Here is a 6,000-nt window from a genome sequence, read left to right on the forward strand (position 1 = left end):
CAAACTTCATGTTAGCTAGGTCTATGAACAGTTTGGGACTCGTGTAAAAATTGCCCATGTAAATGTGGTACCCAGTACCAAGTGAGGATGGCTGAATCAGGTTCATGACCACATCGTATGACAGTCCATGCTCACTTATGGTCACAGTCTTGCCAGTGTAAATGGTGAACTTGAGTGTGTAGCCATTACTTGAAACAGCCAACACAAAAAGTTTCATGCCCCATTTTGTTGGCTTTTCCTTCAAATATTGAGTCATTCCAGTTTTTGCCTTCGTCGCCATCATCCTTTCATCCACTGCCAGCTCCCTCCTCGGGTAGTATAAACCTGGCAGGCACTGAGGACATCATCATAAAGAGGCCTGACTTGAAACAGTTTGTCATGACCTGGTGTTCCCTTTTTTCTATCATTTTCTACATCCTCATCTGGATCACTTCGGTGGATGTTCCAGAATATCGATCGAAATCTGTCTCTGGACATTACTTTCGCTGGAAAGGGCACAGACAAATATTGTTTCCCATAGTCCTGGAGACTTGGCAGTGACACCAACGACATGTATATCAGAAGTCCAAAAAAAACTGTATAGATCTTTCATTTCAATGTCTGTCCAGTTGTGTTTTTTCCCTAATGCCTTGTTTTTTGCATCGATTTTATTGGTGTTGGTGCAAATTGTTCTAATTGTGTCAGTTGCAAAAAACAAAAGAAAAAGGTTTTTTTGACTTTGGGTGGAAAGTGTATCAACCTGGACTCCTAATGTTCTCCGAAGCTGAAATCTGCTTACTGCTGGAGCAGTGTCTGTGTCCTCCTCTGTGTTCCAGCAGTCAGCGCTGGGGCATGTCTCTGCTGTGCATCTAAGTGGAGATCTGGATCTGAAAACAGAAGCGCGTGCTCCGACCCTCTGTTCAGATCTCTGTGTGCATGTTGGTGGATCCACCTGCTTTGGTTGCTCCTCCAGAACAAAAGAGGGATCATCTCTTTCAGCACCAGAATCCGCACTGTCTGTTTCAGACTCCGATGACGCGCTGCACGCTCCGGCTTCCTCCAGTTTAAAAAATAACTGAAGCGCTTGCTCCACATTCATAAAACGCCTCATTTTTACAAAAAAAAAACTCAAAACAACAACAAAACACTAACCATACACGCTTTCCACCAGTAATAAAGAGAAAGTGACCTCACAATCAGACCTATGTGGGATTAGTGAACACATGTGGGGTTAGTGACTGATTCTGATTGGTGGAAAATTTACAAGCCAGCCAACCAATGAGGAAGAAGGAGTCATATTTCTTCCAATTGCTGTCACTGCTGCAGTAGAGAAGGAAATGATCCTTTTGGCTGTGTGTGTGTACATAAACGCGCAGTGAAAAATGACAATAATATTCATGATAACGCATGGCATAAAAATACTCATAAGTCATGTTATACTAGGCCTATTAACAAAATTTAAAAAGTGCTATAAAGGTTGAAGTCTCCACGTTCAACATGCATTTAAAGGGAGCCTCAGAGTGCAGTGGATTGGGTGTTACGTCCGCTTAATTAGGTCATGTGACTTTTTATGCGAGGGCACGTCATTCGACTCCAGAGGGTTAATGACTACAGTCCTAACATCATATGTTATGAAGTCACTTGTGAGGCTTGTCCTGAGGCACCTCGGCACAGCTTCATCACTGGACCCCCTGCAGTTTGCGTACCAGCCCAATAGCAGAGTGGAGGATGCCATCATCTTCATGCTACATAGAGCTTACTCTCACCTGGAGGAGGCAGGCAGCACTGTGAGAGATCTTTGACTTGACAGTGTGATCAACACCATCCGGCCTGACCTGCTTAGCAATAAGCTACGTGACATGAAGGTGGAGGCTCCACTGGTGGCCTGGATCACCAACTTCTTCACAGGCTTCTGACAGTATGTGAGGCTTCGGGACATTATATCCGACACCATCAGGGGCAGCACGGGGGCAGCATGGAGGCACCACAGGGGATGGTCCTGTCTTCCTTCCTCTTCATACTCTACACCTCAGACTTCAGGTTCTGGTCCCATTCCTGCCACCTGTAGAAGTTTTTTGATGACTCTGCCATTTTGGGCTGCATCGACAGGGACCAGGACGCTGAGTACAGGAGTGTGAAGGACAGGTTTTTGGAATGGTGTGGAGTCAACCACCTGCAGCTCAACATATCTAAGATGAAGGAGCTGGTGGTGGACTTTAGAAGACAGAAGACCCATCTGAACCCAGTTTACGAAAGGTCAGAGCTGACTGTACATCGTCAAGAGGCTCAGATCTTTCAATGTGTGCAGAAATATGTTGCAGATGTTTTATCAGTTGGTGGTCTCCAGCATCCATCACAGTGCTGCACTTTTTCTACATTTTGTTATATGACAGCCTTACAATACTCGCACAATACCCCATAATGACAATATGAAAAAAAATGGATTTTTGCAAATGGATTTTTTGCAAATTTATTAAAACATTTAAAAACAAAGAAATCACATGTACATGCGTATTCACAGCCTTTGCCACAAAGCTCAAAATTGAGCTCATGTGTCTCCTGTTTCCACTGATCATCCTGGAGATGTTTCTACAGCTTAATTGGAGTCCACCTGGGGTAAATTCAGTTGATTGGACATGAATTGGAAAGGCACACACCTGCCTACATATACGGTCCCACAGTTGACAATGCATGCCAGAGCACAAACCAAGAATGAAGTCAAAGGAATTGTCTCGAGACAGGAGGGTCTCAAGGCACCAATCTGGGGAAAGGCACAGAAAGATTTCTGCTGGTTTGAAGGTCCCAATGAGCACGGTGTTCCTGATGGACAGATGGTCCCTCTGTCAGAGCTCCAGCCTTCTTCTGTTGAGAGAACAGAACCTTCCAGAAGGACAACCATCTCTGCAGCAATCCACCAATCTGGCCTGTATGTTAGAGTCGCCAGACGGAACCCACCTCTTAGTAAAAGGCACATGGCAGCCAGCCTGGACTTTGCCAAGAGGCATGTAGAAGCCAATAACTTAATAACATCTGATAACATAATAAATTTGCCATTTTTAAAATGTAATAGGCCAATAACGTAATAACTAGCCAATAACGTAATAAAAAGTCCTGAACCAGTAATGTAATAACTTTTGGCCAATAACGTAATAATCTATTACATTATCATATACCTATAAATGATAAGCCAATATGATTGAATAAAACACTAAAGAATAAATAGCAATACGCCCTTGTGATATTTTTCGCGGACCGGTAATATTTTTCATACCACCCGAGTGATCCAATCCATACATATGTTGTGACATCATGGCACGTGCGATCTTAGATATTGTCAGGGCTTAATTTGAGGGGGAGCAAGTCGGAGCGCGCTCCGGAACCTCGGACGCACGCTCCGGAACCTCTGACGTTGGCTCCGCCAGCTATTTATACTGGATCTGTGATCCGCCACCTCTCTTGACTAACAAAATATTAAAAAAAAAATCACTGCGATTGCTCTCACTGCCAATCACACCGCCGCCCTCCTGTCTGCTGTGCGGAATTGCGCCAAATCTGGCAACAGGTCCAGAGGCTACGCTCACTGTTTTGATCCATATGTTGACCGTAGCCGCAGAGCTCCTTGGCCACCGAGAGAGGACTTGGATTCTTTGCGGGTCCCACATCCGTACCTCCGGAGGCAGTGAGTGAAGGGAGAGTACGCGCATTGTGTTCTGCGTGTGTCTGTTTATAATCTTCTCGCACAGAAGAAAAAAAGAGTGTTTACACAAGAGAGAAAAGTCAGAAAATGTTAATGCTTGTTTGAGAAAAGTGTGTAGTGAGGGGTTTTACAGCCTTAAAGCATCTATAATAAGTGTAAAAAATAGCGCTACTTTGCGGATTTAATGCCGCGTTCACACCGGGCGCGATCAGACGCTACAAATTCACGGGGGTCGTGTGGCGACGGACGCGCCTCCTTCGCTCGGTGTGTTGCTCTGCTTGGGTGGACTTTCGCTGCGAAAATTCGCCCCGGTGCATCATCAAATAGGAGGAGCTTCCATTCTGCTCGGCGTCAAGCCATCATGACGGACCTTGATCACACGGAGCGAGTTGTTGTGAAAAGCTCCCAATACAGAGAGTATCATTATTTGCTGCAGGAGCTGCGTCTGGATGACGGCTGCTTTCAGCGGTCCTTCCACCTCTGCGGGACCCAGTTTGAGGACCAACTGTCCCGTTCACGCGTGCACATGTAAACAATAAAAAAAAAGAAACTCCGCTGCTTGCTGCAGCTCGCTCTTCCCCCCAAAAACTCTGTCATAATTGTGTTTAGAAACCAGTCACCATTTGCTTTATTATACATCTGTGTAGTTAATTAATAAAATATTCTCCACACAGACGATTCGCTCGTGCGCGCACATAAGAAAAAAAGAAAGAAAGAATCTCCGCAGCTTGCTGTGAGGCTGCTCCTCATTCTTTCCCAAAAAAACTCTGTCATAATTGTCTTTAGAAACCAGTCACCATTTGCTTTATTATACATCTGTGTAGTTAATAAGTAAAGTAATCTCCATGGATGATTCCCTCACGCGCGTACGTAAAATAAAAAGAAAAACTCTGCTCCCGCTGCTGTGGGGCTGCTGCTCGCTCCAAAAACTCTCTCATAATTGTGAAATAAAGGACAAAAGAGACATAAGTCCTGCTCACAGGCTGCTACCAGATACAGGACATGTTCACATCCTCAGTCCAACTCCAGACATCTCCACGTCACTACATATTCAGTCCCTGATTGGTCATCACGGCGCGACGAGACAAAAAAGTTCAGATTTTTCAACTTGGGGAGGAGGGCAACACGACGTGATGCGACGCGACGTAATATCGCGCCACACACGCGCAAAACACTCAAAATCGCTTCACTCGCGTCGCGCTGCGCGGTTTGGTGCCAAAACGCATCCTTACATAGGGATTACATGGCAACCTGTGGCTGCAGTCGCTTACGTCGCACCCAGTGTGAACGTGGAGAACGTAACTCCCGCGATAAACAAGGGACCATTGTACATCATTAAACAGGAATTTGTACTCTATCCGGATTTGGTGTGACTAGTGTTATTAGGCCTACAATACATGCCCAGTTTATTTTCGGTGTGGCGCACAGCATTGTTCGCAAGCCCCCCCCTTCTTTTTTTTTTCTGCACCGGAGCCACCCATCCTCTGCACTCCGGGACCTCCCACTTTACAAATTAAGCACTGGATATTGTCAATGTGTAATTTAATACAGTGGTCCCTCGCTATATCGCAGTTCACCTTTGCAATTTCGCTGATTTTTTTTTGTGCAATCTTGCATGCTTCTTCTTTTTTGTGTGTGTGTGTGTTCTGCGTCCTTAGGCGGGCCGGTCGTGGCACAGGTCGGCATCACCGCGATACCTCTCACTGCCTCCGATGCGCTTACTGAGTCTGCGGGCTCGGTAAGTGCTGCAGTGGGCCACTCACACCGCCCCCCTGTCTGCTGTGCCGAGCTGCATCCAACTCCAGCAACAGGTCCAGAGACTACGCTCGCTGTTTTGATGCAAAGCGCCCGCTGCATGGTCTTGGTAACCGCAGCTGCAGAGCTCCGTGGCCATGACTTGGATTCTTTGCGGGTCCCGCATCCGTACCCCCGTAGGTAGTGAGCGACGGGACAACATGTGCATTGTGTTCTGCGTGCATTTATCATTTATAGGTATATGATCGGCCTCAGGGTGTATGGTTTTCTTCAGGGTGTATAAAGCCATATTCACTGGTGAACAACTTGATAACTGATATTATTGGCTGGTTATTACGTTATTGGCTTGGTTAAAAAAATTGCAAATGTAATAACTGAGCCAATAATATAATAACATACCATTATCACTTTATTTAACTTTTTATTATTGGATATAACTGTGAAAATGCATACTCTCTCTGTCTCTGTGTATGTCTCTCTCCCCTGTCTGTGTGTCTCTCTCTCTTTGTTTGTGCCCGTGTCTCTTTCCCTGCCCCCACAGGAATTAAGACTTTGTTTAATTTGATGGT

The sequence above is a fragment of the Thalassophryne amazonica genome, chromosome 2 (assembly GCF_902500255.1).
Source record: "Thalassophryne amazonica chromosome 2, fThaAma1.1, whole genome shotgun sequence".
NCBI lineage: Eukaryota > Metazoa > Chordata > Actinopteri > Batrachoidiformes > Batrachoididae > Thalassophryne > Thalassophryne amazonica.